Here is a 19,389-nt window from a genome sequence, read left to right as displayed (position 1 = left end):
CTGCCACCGCCCCGCGGTTACCTGGGCAACGGCGCGTGGGCAATCGTGCTGGGAGGAGCTTTGCCGAAGGGCCTTGTGGGGGTGGGTGCAAGCTTGGGTTTCTGGTGCTCGTGGAACTTTCTGGAGTTCCTTCCTCCACCCCGTGGGCCAGAGGGTGCGGAAGTCTCGGGCGGGAGCGGTGCAGTGCCGGGCCAACCCCGGTTTCCCGAACCGCAGGGTCGCAGCCGCTTCCGCCGCCTGCGACGGCGGGGAGGGCTTGGGAACCGAGCTCCATGCGGGAGCTGAGTTCGGAACAGGAACCTCTTAGAACAAAGCCCCGCCGTACTCCCTCCCTGCCGGCTTTTCTTTTGCCGCTTCGGGCATTTGTAATTCGCTTAATTCCTCAGCCCCGAGATTCTGGGAACCCGCCGAGGAAGAAGTGTCTTGTTCTGGACAATCTCACAGTCCTCTGATCTTGCTCCTTTTCACGCGTAGTCCGTGGCCTTGTAATCCACCAAATTGCAAGTGGGAAGAGCTCTTTGTGCAAGTCCAGGCCCCTGTACGTATGTTATTTGCCTTGGCCCCGACTGTGTCCTACACATTGGGCACAGGGAAGTGTTTGGAATACTTTGGTGCAAACTGAGGGCCTTGGACTCCTGGCCTGGCATTCACCCTGTTGGCTAGTGAGAGGCACCAAGAGTGGCTAACAAATCGTCTTAACTGATCTAAATTTTAAGCCCTACCAGTCTGTGAACTTGGATTTACAGTCTGCAAAGTGAGTCCTTACACTTTAAAATGTTGGGATGGGGGCCATAATGGAAAATGGAGTCTCATATTCAGTAAAACTAAACATGGGAGTATTTATCTACTGCCAAGGAAGCTGGAGATGCAAAGTAGAAAAAGCCCATTAGATTTTAATGGGGAACCAGACATATCAACGAACTTGAGAGAACCACAAGATAGAGGTCAGCAGGGGAGACACTCCTATATCAAATCTGATGGAATAGGGAAAGCATCTGTGGGAAAGTAGTTGAACAGATTTTTTTTTTCTTTTCTAAGATGTCATTTTTTTAAAAAAATTTAAATTCAATTGCATATAGTGTATTATTAGTTTCAGAGGTAGAGTTCAGTGATTCATCAGTTGTTTAGAAAATCCAGTGCTCGTTATATTGCGTGCCCTCCTTGATGCCCATCACCCAGTTACCCCATTCCCCACACCCCTTCTCTCCAACAACCCTCAGTTTGTTTCCTATGGTTAAGAGTCTCTTAAGGTTTGTCTCCCTCCCTGATTATATCTTGTTTTATTTTTATCCCCTTCCTCTATGTTTCTCTGTTTTGTTTCTTAAATTCCACATCTGAGTGAAATCATATGATAATTGTCTTTCTCTGATTGACTTATTTCACTTAGCATAATATTCTCTAGTTCCATCCACGTTGTTGCAAATGGCAAGATTTCATTTTTTTTTTTGATGGCTGAGTAGTATTCCATCATGTATGACCACATCTTCTTTATCCATTCATCTGTTGATGGACATCTGGGCTCTTTCCATAGGTTGGCTATTGTGGACATTGCTGCTCTAAACATTGGGGGGCAGGTGCCGCTTCGGATCCCTACATTTGTATCTTTGGGGTATGTACTTAGTAGTGCAATTGCTGGGTCTAGGGTAGCTCTATTTTTAACTTTTTTTTTTTTTTTTTTAAAGATTTTATTTATTTATTTGACAGAGAGAGACACAGCGAGAGAGGGAACACAAGCAGGGGGAATGGGAGAGGGAGAAGCAGGCTTCCTGCTGAGCAGGGAGCCCGATGCGGGGCTCGATCCCAGGACCCTGGGATCATGACCTGAGCCGAAGGCAGACGCTTAACGACTGAGCCACCCAGGTGCCCCTATTTTTAACTTTTTGAGGAACCTCCATTGAGCTGAGTTTTTAAAGGGAGAAAAACATTCCCAACAAAGAAGCACAAGAGAAGGCTAAGGGGTGAAAGAATGTGATACTTCTACGAAATTGCAAGTAATTGGATATTGCCACAGCTAAGGGAGCTGGTGGCAGTAGGCTAGGCTTCAGAGCTATTTGGGGAACACCCTTGGATATATCTTGCTAAGCTCAGGATTTTGAACTTTACCCTGAATGCATCCTGATGCGTACTTTTTCAGCATTATCTCTTTTATTTAAACTGTGCACCTAGTTACACCAAGCTATCAGCAGTTTTCCCAGATGCACTTCTTCACTTCTCTGCTCTTGCTTCGACTGAGAGGCACCTAATCTTTACAATCTTAGAGGTTACCATCTCAGCTTATCGCCTGTGGTATAAACTTTTTTTTCTTTAACCAACACTTACGGAAGTCTAATACTGCAGGCAGAGCACTAGGGGTTGGTAATATAAAAATCGTTTAAATCATGTTCCTGCCTTTAAGGATCTCACCACACAAAAAAAGGACGAGTTGTGTTGTAAATGCCAATAAAGGAAAAGGAAGAGTATTGAGATTCTGAGTAGCAGAACCTTGCACATCCAGGTGAGTATTCCAGATCAAGAGACCAGCAAGTATAAAAACATAATTAATAGAGAACAGTAAACAATGACAAGTTTGTTCATGTGTTCTGAGGCGTTGTAGTTGTAAAATTCCGACTTTATCATACTATAAACAGTGCGTTTGTTAATCTCACATTGGTTAAGCATATGAAATAATAAGTAGAATATATATCAAATCACTTCAACTGAGAGTTTCCACAGTAAATATTACTGTGTCTAGTATTTCTTAAATATTACTATATTTAATGTTTCTTTTTGCCTCAGGAATCCAATGGAAATTCATACAACTTTGAGAAAGATGGAAGTCAACATAAAGCTATGAAATGTGATAGCAAAAATCCTTTTAAAACCTGCAAGCTAAGTGAGCTTAATTCCTTATTAAAAATAAAATAAGGGGCATAAAAGTTGGTTTAAAAGAAAAGGAAGACTATGTGCTTATTTGCTTGGATGTGTATAGAATATTTCTCAAGGATACCGAAAAACTTGTAATATGGTTGCCTTTGGGGAGAGGTAGATGTTGGTGAGAGGAGAATGGGAGGGAGACATTTCAGAATATACCATTTTGTAACTTTGGGATTTTTAACCTATTTGAATGTAGGACTTATTTAAAAAATTAAACTTAAAAAAGTATAAAATCCTCTCCTCCCAATTCAAGCTTTGAACTGGTAATTTGTAACCCCAACAGCAAAGTTAGGTAATTCTTGGTGGCCTTAAAGAACATCATTACATATGTTCTAATATTTTTCCTTCATAGAAACTTAATGATGCTAAAAATATGTCTTTATGAATATTTTAACTTTTCAGTAAGAGAACTTAGCACTTTTAAGCATTCTTATTTATATAAAATACAAAAAGATGAGCAATAATTTAGTTTGTGTGTTTTTTTGGGGGGGGTTAAGAAATGGTATCATATCATACATGCTGTTTGTAACTTGTCCCTTTCTCTTAATTTATTGTCATCTTACCATGTTAGAATAAATAAATCTACCTTGTTATTTTTAACGGCTTCATAGTATATACTATGCAGGTATTACAATTTATTTAACCATTCCCCTATTGATGAACGTTTTGGCAATTTCCAGTGTTTTACAAACAATGCTGCAGAGAAATTCTCAAATATAGCTGTAGACACTCATGCCAGTATTTCTGTAAGATGGACATCTAGAATTAAAATTGCTGGGTCAACTTAACTGCAGGTTTAAAATTGTAGTAAGTAACTACCCTTTTCCTTTTTTGGCTTTTGTGTTTCTTTTCTTCTCCATTCTTTCCCCCTCTCCCCTCTTCTTCATTTGTTATGCTTAGGAAGCTTTCACCAATCCAACATTATGAACGTATTCTCCCAGGTTTTCTTGTAGTACTTTCATGGTTCCATTTTTTACATTTAAATCTTTTTTCCACCTAGAATTGATTTTGGTTGAAGTGCTGAGGATTATTTGTAAGAAACTGAGTTTTATTTTTCTTCAAATGGTGAGCTAGTTTTTCTGATTTAATACTCTATTTTTCCTGCCTAATGTGAAATGCCATTTTTCTCACATAGTAAATTTACATTAAAATGCATTTTAAAATTTTTTTAAAAGATTTTTATTTATTTATTTGACAGAGAGAGACACAGCGAGAGAGGGAACACAAGCAGAGGGAGTGGGAGAGGGAGGAGCAGGCTTCCCTCTGAGCAGGGAGCCTGATGCGGGGCTCGATCCCAGAACCGCAGGACCATGACCCGAAGGTAGACGCCTAATGACTGAGCCACCCAGGCGCCCTGCATTTTTTTATTTTTTAAAGATTTTATTTATTGATTTGAGAGAGTGAGAGTGCAAGCATGAGCAGGGGAGGGGCAGAGGGAGAGGGAGAAGCAGACTCGTAGTTGAGCAGGGAGCCTGATGTGGGGCTGGGTCCCAGGATCCTCGGACCATGACCTGAGCTGAAGGCAGATACTTAACTGACTGAGCCACCCAGGCGCTCCTTAAAATGCGTTTTAATGTCTGGGAGGCCTAGTTCCCCTCACTGCTCCTCCTTTTTATAGTTTTTCCTGGCACTTTCTAGTATGTTTATCCTTCCAAGATGAATTTAAGAATATTTCTGGCCAATTCCCCCCAAATCCCAATGTGACTTTGATTGTGATTACAATTACAGTGCTTTTATACATTAGTCAGTTTGGGGAGACTTAACATGTTTATAAGGTTGTATCTTCCTACCTGTGAACAAGGTATATTATGCATACAGCTGCATATTCCCTTTATTGTGTTTTATAGTTGCTGTTTTTTAAAAGGTAGGTCCTGGGGCTCCTGGGTGGCTCAGTCGTTGGGCATCTGCCTTTGGCTCAGGTCATAGTCACGGGGTCCTGGGATCGAGCCCTGCATCGGGCTCCCTTGCTTGGCGGGAGGCCTGCTTCTCCCTCTCCCACTCCCCCCTGCTTGTGTTCCTGCTCTTGCTGTCTCTGTCAATAAATAAATAAAATCTTAAAAATAAATAAATAAATAAAAGGTAGGTCCTGATCATTTCTTCTTGAAGTTGTTACTAAACACTGTCTTTTTGGTTGTTATCATGAATGGTCTCTTGTCTTACCATTTATTTTATTTCAGTGGTATGCTTCATAACTTTCCCCAACCATGTGACCAGATTACAGGTGTCCAAGGAGGTAGCTGGAAATGGCTAGAGGCATGGCAGAAGCCAAGTCATTAGGGCTTGAGCACTATGCTAGTAGTGTGATTTTTATCTTGAAAAAACACTGGAGGATTCTAGGGAGGATGGTAATATAACCACTACGAGCTGACTTTTTTCTTTCTGAGTGCCTGTCAGGCACTGTGCTGAACTTTCTACAAATGTTGTCATATATTAATCCTCACAGCAACCCTTTTTTACAGATGGGATTTGATCATATTTACATTTTAGAACAGTCATTTGGTGCTGATGTGAAAGATGGATTCTTGGGAAGCTTTTATTGTGGGAGATAAGATCACAAGTGGTGAGGCCTAAATAATAGAAATGGAGAGGGAGAGAAATAGAAATAGAAACATAGAGGTGGAATCTGCAGCTCGTGGTGACCAGCTGCAGAGGTGAGGGAGAAGGAATCATAGCTGACTTCCAGGGTTCTGGCCTGAGCAACACGATGATTGGGGAGGCCCTTCCTGAGATAGGAGGCCCAGAAAGAGGAGGACGAGAAGGCTGTGGTGGGGCAGAATTGGGGAGGGCGAATATGAGTCCAGTTTTCGATGTGTAGAATTACTGCTATACTCTTTTCTTTAGATTAAAAAGAGAAAATTTTTATTGGAAAGCACAAAATGGAAAGTAAATTGCAGCTAAAATGCTGTTTCTTATGCTTGTATAAATTATATTTCTTGAAACCTTTAGTTTTTAATTGACTGTGGGACCTAGTGGGGCTGGAAATATTTTTATTTTATTTTATTTTATTATGTTATGTTAGTCACCGTACAATACATCATTGGTTTTTGATGTGGTGATCCACGATCCATTGTTTTCGTATAACACCCAGTGCTCCGTGCAGTACATGCCCTCCTTAATACCCATCACCGGCCTAACCCATCCCTCCATCCCCCTCCCCTCTAAAACCCTGTTTGTTTCTCAGAGTACATAGTCTCATGGTTCATCTCTCCCTCCGATTCCCCCCCCTTCATTTTTCCCTTCCTTCTCCTAATGTCCTCCATGCTATTCCTTATGTTCCACAAATAAGTGAAACCATATGATAATTGACTTTCTCTGCTTGACTTATTTCACTTAGCATAATCTCCTCCAGTCCCATCCATGTTGATGTAAAAGTTGGGTATTCATCCTTACTGATGGCTGAGTAATATTCCATTATATATATGGACCACATCTTCTTTATCCATTCATCTGTTGAAGGGCATCTCAGCTCTTTCCACAGTTTGGCTATTGCGGACATTGCTGCTATGAACATTGGGGTGCATATGGCCCTTCTTTTCACTACATCTGTGTCTTTGGGGTAAATACCCAGTAGTGCAATTGCTGGGTCATAGGGTAGCTCTATTTTTAAATTTTTGAGGAGCCTCCACACTGTTTTCCAAAGTGGCTGTACCAACTTGCATTCCCACCAACAGTGTAAGAGGGTTCTCCTTTCTCCACAACCTCTCCAACATTTGTTGTTTCTTTCCCTGTCCATTTTTGCCATTCTAACTGGTGTAAGGTGGTATCTCAATGTGGTTTTGATTTGAATTTCCCTGGTGGCTAATGATGATGAACATTTTTTCATGTGTCTGTTAGCCATTTGTATGTCTTCTTCAGAGAAGTGTCTTTTCATGTCTTCTGCCCATTTTTTGACTTGATTATTTGTTTTTTGGGTGTTGAGTTTGAGAAGTTCTTTATAGATCCTGGATACCAGCCCTTTATCTGTAGTGTCATTTGCAAATATCTTCTCCCATTCTGTGGGTTGCCTCTTTGTTTTGTTGACTGTTTCCTTTGCTGTGCAGAAGCTTTTTATCTTGATGAAGTCCCAAAAGTTCATATTTTTTTTTAAAGATTTTATTTATTTATTTGACAGAGAGACAGTGAGAGAGGGAACACAAGCAGGGGGAGTGGGAGACGGAGAAGCAGGCCTCCGCTGAGTGGGGAGCCCGATGTGGGGCTCGATCCCAGGACCCTGGGATCATGACCCGAGCCGAAGGCAGACGCCCAACAACTGAGCCACCCAGGCGCCCCCCAAAAGTTCATTTTTGCTTTTGTTTCACTAGCTTTTGGAGATGTGTCTTGAAAGAAGTTGCTGTGGCTGATGTCAAAGAGGTTACTGCCTCTGTTCTCCTCTAGGATTTTGATGGATTCCTGTCTCACATTGAGGTCTTTCATCCATTTTGAGTTTATCTTTGTGTATGGTGTTAGAGAGTGGTCATGTTTCATTCTTCTGCATGTGGCTGTCCAATTTTCCCAGCACCATTTATTGAAGAGACTCTTTTTTCCATTGCATATTTTGGAAATACTTTTTTTGAGTATCACCAATTTGTCTTGTTCTTCTCTTTATAACTATACATGGTTTATCTTCTTTATGAGCTATTCTCCCTTGCAACCCCTCACCCTTCCAGTTGTTATTATTTATTTATTTATTTTTAAAGATTGTATTTACTTATTTGAGAGACAGAGGGAAAGGGAGAAGCAGACTCCCTGCTGAGCAGAGAGCCCAATGAGGGGCTTGATCCCAGGTCCCTGAGTATCATAACCTGAACTAAAGGCAGATGCTTAACCGACAGAGCCACCCAGGCACCCTATTTTTTTATTTAATTTATTTTTTTTAATTTATTCATTTGAGAGAGAGAAAGTGAGTGAGAGCATGAGCAGGGGGGAGGGTCAGGGGAGAGGGAGAAGCAGAGGAGTAGGGAGCAGGGAGCCCTACGTGGGGCTTGATCCCAGGACCCCAGAATCATGACCTGAGCCGAAGGCAGATGCTTAAGCGACTGAGCCACCCAGGCACCCCCAGTTTTTATTTTTTTAAATACCCTTTTTATTTTAGAATGGTTTAAGATTAGAAAAGTTGCAAGGATAGTACAGCGAATTCCTTTATAGCTGGCATCCAGTTTTCCCTATTTTCAGCGTGTTCAAATGATAACAGTAGTTACAACTAATGAACCAATACTGATACATTATTAGTAACTAAGCCCCATTCTTTATTTGAATTTCCTTAGTTTGTACTTAATGTCCCTTTTCTGTTCAGAACTCCATCCAGGATACCACAGTACTTTTAGTCCTCATGTCTCCTTGGACTCCTCTTAACTGTTACAGTTTTTCAGATTTTTAAAATTTATTTTTCTTATTTTCTTTAAAGATTTTATTTATTTTTCGACAGAGAGAGAGAGGGAACACAAGCAGGGGGAGTGGAAGAGGGAGAAGCAGGCTTCCCGCCTAGCAGGGAGCCCGATGTGGGGCTCGATACCAGGACCCTGGGATCATGACCTGAGCCGAAGGCAGATGCTTAATGACTGAGCCACTCAGGCGCCCCTCTTATTTTTGATAACTTTGACAGTTTTAAGGAGCACTGGCCAGGTATTTTGTAGACTCCGTCTTTCAATTTGGGTTTGTCTAATGTTTTTCTCATGGTGAGACTGGGTTTATAGTGTCAAAATCCAAACTGCACACTGAATAAAACAAAACAGAAAGATGAGTTTGTTGCAAGGCTTTCTGCCTGCAAGCTGGGGAGCTCAGGGCAACTGGAGTAATGAGTTTCAAGTTGCCACAGTCCAAGGGATTTTTCATGGGGTAAATGTGGAACTTGCTTGGTTTTTTCAGATGATTGGTTGCCTAGTGGTCTTCTTTCTTGTTTGGATTAGGGTAAGCTGAGTAGGGAATGAGTAAGTCCAAAGATGGCATGAACAGACTTAGCATTTGGGGATTGGCTGATGTACTTGCTGATTTCTGAGAAGAACTGTAAATTCCTGTAAGATTAAGTTAAGTTTCCCTTATATGCCTGCATTGACCATCTCCATTTTGTCCCTGACATAAGTGACTCCATTTTAGTTTGGTCCTACAGTGGGTTTGGGGGAGTAAGACCACAGGGTTAAAGTACTTAGTTTCATTATATCATATCCAAGGTACATACTATGAACCTGACTTATCACTATCAATGTTTACCTGATCACACTTGGTGAGGTAGCATTTGTTAGGTTTTTCCATTATAAAGTTACTCCTCACCTCAGTCACCTCCTATTTTCCATAATGTATCCTTGAGAAGGAAGTCATTCATCTTGATGTCATTGGCATAAAGGCATGGTCTGGCACAGAGTAGACATTCAGTAACTGTTTGTTGAACTGAACTGGGTCTCTATTATTTTTTGAGTCTCACAAAAGTCCTACCAGATAATTTTCTCTATTTTATCAATAGGAAAATAAAAATTTGAGGGGCGCCTAGGTGGCTCAGTTGTTAAGCATCTGCCTTAGACTCAGGTCATGATCCCAGGGTCCCGGGATCGAGCCCCGCATTGGGCTCCCTGCTCCGTAGGAAGCTTGCTTCTCCCTCTCCCACTCCCCCTGCTTGTGTTCCCTCTCTCGCTATGTTTCTCTCTGTCAAATAAATAAAATCTTAAAAAAAAAAAAAAAAAAAGGAAAATAAAAATTTGAGAATTTGAGTAACTTGCCCAAAGTCCACCACCAAAGTGGTCAAGTTTGGAATTTGAACTCAGTCTTTCTGAATGCAAAGCCTGTTGTCTTTCCCTACACCACTCTGGCTTCACAGAGGGTTGTGTTTACTTTGGCCATTTTCCCTAAGTACTTGTAATGCAAAAAGTATCCACAGATAATGGGGTTAGTTCTTGGGTTATATCAAAATTTAATTCTTCATTAATTCACCTTTTCAATTTAAAGTCATACTTCAGAACTCTCAGCCTCAAATTTGGCAGACCTCTGTGCCATGTACTGCTTGACCTAATTCCAATGGAATATCTTCGTTTTAATTCCCTACAGAGTTGTGGAGGGTGGGTTGCAGCAGGGCCTTACTGGGAAAATGGGGACCAGTTAGGATGCTATTAGAGTAGTATAAAGCTGGCTACATAATTTGTGAGGCTCAGTGCAAAATAAAAACATAGGACCCCTTATTAAAAAAATTATTAATAATTTTAAGACTGTGCTAGCAGAGCATTAAACCAAGCATGTGGCCTTTCTAAGTGTGAGACCCTGTGTGACCGCACGGGTCACACAGCCATGAACCTGGCTGGGCAGTAGTAGAATCAGTGGGTAAGGAGAACCAGTATTAAAGCAGTGGAAGTGAGAATGGAGAAGAGAGTCTGGTAACACCAGACCTTATAGAGGTAAACTTATAGGAATAGATTGATGATCAGATATGATAGGTGAGTGGGCAGATAAAATATGGAATGTAAAGTTTCTGATTAGTGCTGCCATTTACTGACACAGGAAATCAGGGGACCTGGTTAGCTTTGAGGGGAAAATGGTGAGTTCAGTTTTAAACATATTAACCCTCACATGTAGTCAGGAAGCACTTGGATAGACAAGTATCCATAGAAAAAGAAATGGGGGATACACTCCAATCTGATAGTACTGCTTACTTATCTCTGAGGTTAGGGACTTTAACTTTTTAAAGAAAGTATTCATGTATTTCTTACATAATTGAGAAATAATACTTTTTATTAATGAAAAGCAAATTACAAAGTATTATTGTGTTTGTAAGAGAAAATCAATCTGGAAAGTTTGTAGTAAAAAGAGAGGCTAAGGTAGGGTGCCTGGGTGGCTCAGTTGGTTGAGCGACTGCCTTCAGCTCAGGTCATGATCCTGGAGACCCAGGATCGAGTCCCGCATCGGGCTCCCTGCTCAGCAGGGAGTCTGCTTCTCCCTCTGACCCTCCCCCCTCTCATGCTTTCTCTCTCTCAAATAAATAAATAAAATCTTTAAAAAAAAAAAAAAAAAAAAAAGAAAGGCTAAGGTAGAAATATATTTGTAGTCACGTATTTTCTGTTGCTAAAACCACAGTGGCATGATTCAAAACAGGTTCTTAGTTTACTGTCTTTTTTTTTTTTTTTTTAAGATTTTTATTTATTTATTTGAGAGAGAGCGAAAGAGAGATCACAGCGGGAGAGGGAGAAGCAGACTCGCCACTGAGCGGAGAGCTCAATGCGGGCATCGATCCCAGGACCTTGAGATCATGACCCGAGCTGAAGACAGATGCTTAACTGACTGAGCCACCCAGGTGCCCTAGTTTACTGTCTTTTAATTTTTTGTTGTGCACCTACAATCTATTGGTTGCTCTACAGAGTGTATAATTTTGAAAACTTACATTAAAAAATTAAAAAAATAAAAGCTTATATTAGATTTTATTTTTATATCCTATCTCTGTTTTTTGATAACTGGCATGTGATCATTTATGTATTTTACTGTGTATTTTAGAACTCTCCTCTCTTTCTACTACCTTTGTACTTTTTCTTGGGGGAGGTGACACGGCTGTAGGGACAGCCTGAAGTTGGAAGTCAGGTTTAAGTTCTGGCTCTGCATCTTACTGGCTATGTGATCTCAGGAAAATTACTAAACTTCTCTGAGCATAGTTTCCTTATTGGTAAAATGGAGATGAAATTAACTTTGCTGGAGATATGATAAATAAGACCATAAAAGAGAGTTCTTCATAAACTCTAAATTTTGTAAATCAATATCGTTTGGCTTTGCACCCAGGGCCCTTCTTAGTGAGCCTCCTACCTCCTTCCCAGATTCATCTCTAATAGTCTACCTTCTCAAAGTTGTTTTCTCATCATCCCCTGAACATGCCTTATACTTTTCTGCTTTCTTAATTTTGCTTTAATTCCTTTATTTATTAAAGATTTTATTTATTTGTCAGAGAAAGAGAGAGCACAAGCAGGGGGAACGGCAGGCTGAGGGAGAGGGAGAAGCAGGCTCCCTGCTTATAATCAACAAATGTTTATTGAGCACTTTACCTCCCTCAAGGCTTTGTTTAAATGTCACCTTCTCAACGAGACCCACAGTGTCTACCCTATTCAAAATTGCAATCTACTGTTCCTTCTCAGCACTTCCCAATCCCCCCTTTACCTGCTCTACTTTTTCTTGTGTCCACTGCACTCTTGACATAACCTGTTATTTACCTATTGTCTCTTCTCTCTGTACCCCTATTCCAATTGAACTAAAATTTCACTTGGGCAGGAATCTTTGTTTTGTTTTATGGTATATCCCAGGCATCTAGAACATTGCCTGGCACAGAGTAGTTATTCAATAAATATTTACTGAGTGAATAAATGAATATGCACTGTGCCAGACTTTAAGCCAGGAGCTGAATATCTAACATTGTGAAGAAGCAGAGGTGTTCCTGCCCTCGTGGAGCGTCCAGCTTAGTGCTGCGGTGGCTTTTCTGCGGGCCTGGGCTGCCCTCCTCCAGGAAATGTCAGCGTGACTAGCTGCTGAGTTCAGAGTAGCCTTTTGTCTTAGCAGTGAGCAATTTCCTGATAATTTTACTGCTAACGCTTTTAAAAAATTCTAATAGGAAGAGGGGCAAAAAGAGTAATGCATTCTCTTTAGTCCCTCTAAGTTAAAAGTCAATAATTTTCCCCAATGCAAAGACAGAATAGTATCCCCTTTAAAGTGCCAGGCCTTGTAGATAACTGAAAGAGGTCATGGAGTCTATCTGGTTTACCTTTTCTATTTCTCTCTTTTTCTAACGTGAAGAAAGACAGTTGTAATTTTTCGCACTGCTGAAGAATGAAAGGATGTAAACATGTTTATTGCTGTCTTTTTGTAAATTGTGGAATGCTTCATCCATGTAATCCTGACTTCTTTCTTTTTTGAGGTCCTCTGTATGCAGTGGGTCAATATGAGTTTTTATATCGATAGAGCTCTTTTTTAAGAAAAGAAAAGGAGCTCAAACTGAGTGTATTTAAAAATAATCTGCTGATCGAGCACACTTAAAACAATGTGTCAGCAACTATTCTTTTTCTCACCCTGTTCTCACACAGGCAGCCAGGGAAAGTCCAAGGCTGGGGGTCTACCTGCAACATGGAATGAAGAATTAAGGAGCAATACTGCTGCACAGGTATGCAACTGAACTGAATGATTCTTAATATCCCCTCCAAACTGAGACTTTTGATCTCGATCATTTTAATTCCTAAATCTTGTTTGTCCTCCTTTATTTGAATAATCCAGTTGATAACATTTTGTGTAGATATTATCTTGTAGGTAAATATTTTAATTTATCACCTCCCTTTGCAATCAAGTATTTTCCAATTTTATTTTGATATTCCATCTGAATTTCCTTCTCTGCACATAAATTCTGACGTAGATATAAATTGTTTGTCCCCATCCTCTTTTTGTCAGAAAAAAAAAACTTGATGAGAGGAAACTCGTGGAAGCAGCCTCAGGTGGTTGTAAACAATATCTGTGATGTTCCATGAACCCATGAAATGACATAAAAATCTCTGTGAGAATTTTTTTTTTCTTAGTATCTTGTACTTGGCAGCAACTTAATTTTGTTTAATGCTTGTCACATTATCAATAAACTCTACAACATCCTTAACAAAACAAAGAACAAACAAAATCAGCTCAAGCAAGCACGATCCTTATGCAAGGTCTTCTCTCATGCTCTTTACAGAATTATAAGCTCTCTTGTGTTCCCACATCATGCTGTGAGCCCACCTCTAACATAGCATATGTGTATATGTGTATAGTGTATTATAAACATTGACAGTGATGTCTTCTTCCAGAAGTGTTCATAGCCATTTCTAAGGATACAAGAGGAGCCCAAAAAACAAAACAAAACAAAAAACCACCCCCCCCAAGATGCCATAAATTAAAAGTGCAGAGAATGAAGAAATAAAAACATGGGTAGAGACAAAACAGAAACAGGGACAAAGCTAAAAGTGCATGTAGGAATGACCTTCACATTTGCTACAGCTGGGCCATGAATTTATCTCTAAGCTGACAGCCTCATTGGTCCTGCAGTTCATGGTGTCCATTGATAAAAAAACAAACCCATTACTCTGCAAAAGTAAAACTGTTCCCTGAGCTGAGATCAGATTGGACTGTTTCCCGGGGCTGCTCTTAAGAGAACAGTGTGTTATATCAGGAGCAGTGTCCTTGACAGCATCACTGGCAGGGCGGCCAGTTCACAAGGATGCCTCTTACAGCCGGATGGCAGCACACCTGACAGAGATTCAGTGGGTTCACTGAGCGGGGGGCTGTCTCAGAGATCATGGCTTCACGGTGTTTTATCTCCTGCACCAGCACAGTTAGTTATTGGCATATAGCAGGGGGCAAAAAGTATTTGCTGAGTGACTGTCAAATGGAGAAGACTCTCTCTAGAAAGGCCCCTCTAATTTCCAAGACTTAAAATCCTGCTCCCCAACTCTGCACACCTTTTGTAGGTATCTAGCAATGCAGTTATGAAATAATTCTACTCTTGGGTTAAACTGCCATTTCAGTAATTTTTTTAGAAGATTTTATTTATTTATTTTAGAGAGAGACAGCACGAGCAGGAGGGGCAGAGGGAGAGGGAGAGAGAGAATCTCAAGCAGACTCCACGCTGAGCTAGGAGCCTGACCTGGGGCTCCATCCCAGGACCCTGAGATCATGACCTGAGCTGAAACCAAGAGTCAGACACCTAAATGACTGCACCACCCATTTCAGTATTTTAACATTAAATTTTTTATGTTTTCTCCAAATATGGGAGTGAGGCCAGAGGCATTTATGTGTGTGTATACACGCTTGCTGGTGGTGGTAGTGGTGGTGTTGGGTTAAGAAAGTACTGTACTCATCTAACTGGGAGGTCAGTTTGCAGGTGACCTTGAGAGTGCTGCTGGCTTAAATCCAGACTTCCACATCCAGGCTTTCCTTTAAGGAGAGGTAGGGCTTGTGATGAGGCCAGGGTGCGCCTTTGCCATCGGTTTCTGTGCTGAGCATCAGGAAGACCCAGTCATAGGTTTAGTAGCACGGGCATTAAAAGAGACTCAGTGCTGACCTAGCAGCCACTGTCTTAGAGCTCTTTCCAGCCCTGTAGGGTGAATGGGGTTGAGCTGAGCTCACAGGTTGGTGTTTAGTCCTTCTAGCTAGCAGAGTTGGAAGTTTGGGGGTAGGGCCTGGCATAAGGGTCTTCCTGGAGGATGTCACCACCTCTCATTCCTGATGTCACTGACATTTTAAAGGTGTTTCAGAGCAAGAACTTCGTCTCTGTGTGCAGCTTTCTATCTACAGAGTCACAGCGATGTCTTTATCACAATGATCTCTTCCTCTTCTGATGTGTCACCTTATTCTTGTTTCAACAGCAATGGCACTGCCAGACTTAGGATAGGAATCTGGGAGAGATAATGTAGTGGCTAAGAATATGGATTCTGGAAATTGACTCCCTGGGTTTGAATCCTGGTCTTGCGCCCAGCAAGTTATTTATCCTTTCTGTGCCTCAGTTTCCTTATCTGTAAAAGGGGATGATAATAGTACCTAGCCCATAGGGTTATTGTGAAGACTAAATAGTTAATGAGTTGATGTAAAGTACAGGTATCTACAGGTAGTAAACATTGTAGAAGTGTTTGCTAAAAATAACAGTGGTCAAAGAATTACTATCTTATTCAAACACAGGAACTAACATAGCTAGTAAATCAACATAATATTGATTTACTAAAATATTGATTGAGTGCCTACTATGTGCTAGGGTCTCTTCTAGGTCAATGAGACGATGTTGACCATGACAGACATAATCCCTTCCCTTATGGAGGTTACAGATGAATGAGGACACAGACATTAAGCTAACAATTACACAAGTATATAAGGCAGTTCTCTTGTTAGGGAAGCTGAACCTTGACCTGAAGTTTATACATTTCAGTCTTAAGAATTCCAGCAGACAGTGGAACAGTGCCTCTTTTATTTTAAGATTTAATTAACTTATTTATTTGACAGAGAGAGATACAGCGAGAGAAGGAACACAAGCAGGGGGAGTGGGAGAGGGAGAAGCAGGCTTCCCGTCGAGCAGGGAGTCCAACGCGGGGCTCGATCCCAGGACACCAGAACCATGACCCGAGCCGAAGGCAGACGCTTAATGACTGAGCCACCCAGGTGCCCCTTATTTTATTTTATTTTTTTTAAAGAAAAGGGTGTTCTGGGTATCTAATACTGTGGGACAAACTGCCCCCAAAATATATCAACAGTCATTTATTTGCTCAAGATTCTGCGATCAGAACAAGGCTTAGCACGCATAGCTCATCTTTTCCTGCGTGGTGACTGCTGGGATGGCTGAACTAGGGCTGGAGGGTCCTTCCAAGCTGGACCATTCACATGCTGTCTCTTAGCCAGGAGCTCAGCTGGGGTGATTGGCTAGGACCCCAGTTTTCCTTCACATGATCTCTTCACATGGCTAAGCTGGGTTTCTCACAGCATGGCAGTTGGGTTCTGAAGAGGACACCCCAAGAGGATAGGCCATAATATGCAAGCATTTATCAAGGCTTGTACTTGTAAATGTCCCACTGGCCAAAGCTTGTCCCTTGACCAAGTCCAGAGTCAGTGTGGGGAGGGACTATATAGAGGTGAGAATTCTGAGAAGTGAGAATCAAGGGTCTAGTAAAGTATTAGATTACCACAGAGAGGCTAAATCTACCTTTTCCAAAAAATGTTTTTGTTCTTTTTTCTCTTCAATCACATTCGCCGTATCCCCCCTCTGTAAGACATCAGGGAGAAGTCACATAGGTAGAAAGTGAGGTCTTTTCTGTATCAAAAGCCCTCTGGAGAGTGGCTAAAAACTTTTGTTACAAATGATATCATTTAGAGTTATGTTATTCTATGTGTGTAGAAAGAAAGAGTAAATTTCATTAAACTGTGTAACTTTGATATGCAGAGATGGAGCTTTGCTGACAAAACAAGTGACAAGGTAGGAGGCTTTTGGGGTTGCCTGAATAGTGTAAAAGTGTAGCCATACAAATCTGTTGCCAAGAGGAGCCAAACCCTGGTCAGGAAAATGCCACTGGGCATCCAGTCTGATGTAGAGCAGCTAGGTCAGTATGTGAAGGATTGGCAGGAAGGATACTGACAGGCTCAGGAGAGTAGAATAGCTCAGAGGTAAGTCTGTGAAATGTGAAAGTATGTTGGCCCCATGCTCACCAGACTAAAAGACTCTTAATCGGAGGAGCTGTGTCTGGCTTGACTTCTCTATCCTTACCACTTAGCTCCCTGCCTAATACAGAGGAGACACTCTCAGTGGTGAATGGATACAGACATTAAGGTTTGAAGAAACAGCAGAATTGTAAACCATTCCCTTTTTTTAAGATCTTGGTGCCATGAAGTAATTAGAATGATCCTTTAAAAATACGTCACCTAAACATATATTGGTGGTGGCAGAGCTCAAAAAAAAGGGTCACTCCTCTGATTAAAATCCTTCAATGAGGGGCCCCTGGGTGGCTCATTTGGTTAAGCGTCTGCCTTCAGCTCAGGTCATGATCCCAGGGTCCTGGGATTGAGCCCCGCATCGGGCTCCCTGCTCAGCGGGAAGCCTGCTTCTCCCTCTCCCACTCCGCCTGCTTGTGCTCCTGTTCTCACTGTGTCTCCCTCTGTCAAATAAATAAATAAATAAATCTTCAAAGAACAGTAAAATCCTTCAATGATTTCCCATTTCACCTAGATATCCACATGACTTCTTCTTTTAGGTCTGTGCTCAAAAAAGGCCTTTCATAATACACAAAATACCCTCATCACTTTCTATACTGCTTTTTCTTTATTTTTTTAAAAATTTATTTGACAGAGAGAGAGACAGCAAGAGAGGGAACACAAGCAGGAGGAGTGGGAGAGGGAGTGGGAGAGGGAGAGGGAGAGGGAGAAGCAGAAGCAGGCTTCCCGTTGAGCAGAGAGCCCGATGTGGGGCTTGATCCCAGGACCCTGGAATCATGACCTGAGCCGAAGGTAGACGCTTAACGACTGAGCCACCCAGGTGCCCCAATACTGCTTTTTCTTTATAGCATTTATCCTCACGTGACCTGTATACTTCTTTATGATCTTCCCTTCCCCACTAGATTGTAAGCTCTTTGCAAGCAGGAACTTTTTGTTCACTGTGGGTAGCCATAGTACCTAAAACAATGTTGGACAAGTAGAAGGTGCTCAGAAATACTTGTTGAATGAATGAATAAATGTACCAGCCAATGGAGAACTAGCACTTCTCTGCTTTCATCTGGCTGGAGGCCAAGACACTGGAGAATGTGGGATGCATGTGTCCATGTGGGTTCTTACAGCCATGTCCCTCTTACTAGTGGGAAGAGCTGATTTTGACAATGCAAAGAGTTCAGGCCCTTCTGTTCTGGGAGTTACTGTTAACCATCTGTAATTATGAGGTTGAGGGCCTGGATAGTACAGGATTCATATGGTTTGGGAATGGTACCAAGGGCAGCCCCATCATCTTTAAGTTAGCTAGAGTAGTTTTCTACTCTACTAGAGTAGTTTTCAAAAACATTGACTGAATGGGTTCAAGAAATTGAAAGACAGCCCCTGTGTTTGGGTATGTGGATAGGCAAGGGGAGAGTAGTAGATGGGATTAGACCTTATGTAAAAATAAGACTAAACAGTGAGTTTAGTCTTAATTGGATGAGCAGTGGAGGCCCATGAAAGGATTTAAGCAGGGGAGTGACATGGTTAGATTTGTGTTTTGAAATATATTCTATAGCTGCAGTGTGAATGGATTAGAGGGGCAAGAGTGAATTTGGGAGAAAAGAACATTCCAGAAAATAGCATGAACATCAGGAATGCATTTGAGTACTGCAGTTGGGCCAGGGCTTAGCTCATCCCATATAAACACTACTAGATTCTAGAACTGGTGTTTTACTTTGCTTGCTCTATCTCATTTTTCTTCATCTTTCTATTCATCTACTTTTTAAATACAATTCAATAAATTGCAGGTATCAGTACATTTTGCCTTTCAACACCTCAGCTTGCATATAATTAACTAGAGTTCAATATTTGTTTAAAGTTTTTAAGGTAAAGTTTACATAGAAATAAATGAATGCACAAGTTTTAACTGTACATTTTGATGAGTTTTTTTTTCCATTTTGATGAGTTTTGACAAACACATGTATCAGTTAACCCAAACCCTTATCAAGATACAGAATATCGCCATCACCAAGAAAGTTCTTTCAAGTGCCTTTTTCAGTCAATCCCTGGTTCTACTTTTAGAGAGGCAAGCACTGTTACGATTTTTTTCCACTATAGATTTTAGATGAGTTTTTCCTGTTCTAGAAATTAACATAAATGGTATCAGTATGAATGCTTTTGAGTAGGGTTCTTTTATTTTATTTTATTTTTAAATTTAATTTAATTAATTTATTTTTAAGATTTTATTTATTTGACAGAGAGAGCACAAGCAGAAGGAGAGAGAGGGAGAAGCAGGCTCCCTGCTGAGCAAGGAGCCCGATGTGGGACTCGATCCCGGGACCCTGGGATCATGACCTGGGCCGA

The 19,389-nt window shown here is 41.2% G+C and overlaps 1 long non-coding RNA gene across 1 annotated transcript; it reads left to right on the top strand.

Annotated features, from left to right (window-relative positions):
* Window positions 1–93: 93 nt before the first annotated feature.
* Window positions 94–13,979, top strand: LOC118518314 (uncharacterized). The gene is made up of 5 exons (XR_004908570.2): window positions 94–754; window positions 2,396–2,494; window positions 2,776–2,872; window positions 12,930–13,006; window positions 13,288–13,979. It is a non-coding gene; the product is annotated as an uncharacterized LOC118518314 (long non-coding RNA).
* The last annotated feature ends 5,410 nt before the right edge of the window (window positions 13,980–19,389 follow it).

Source organism: Halichoerus grypus, chromosome 14 (assembly GCF_964656455.1).
Source record: "Halichoerus grypus chromosome 14, mHalGry1.hap1.1, whole genome shotgun sequence".
Lineage (NCBI taxonomy): Eukaryota > Metazoa > Chordata > Mammalia > Carnivora > Phocidae > Halichoerus > Halichoerus grypus.
Note: the sequence above shows the minus strand (reverse complement) of the source record. Positions and strands in the feature narration are given on the sequence as shown.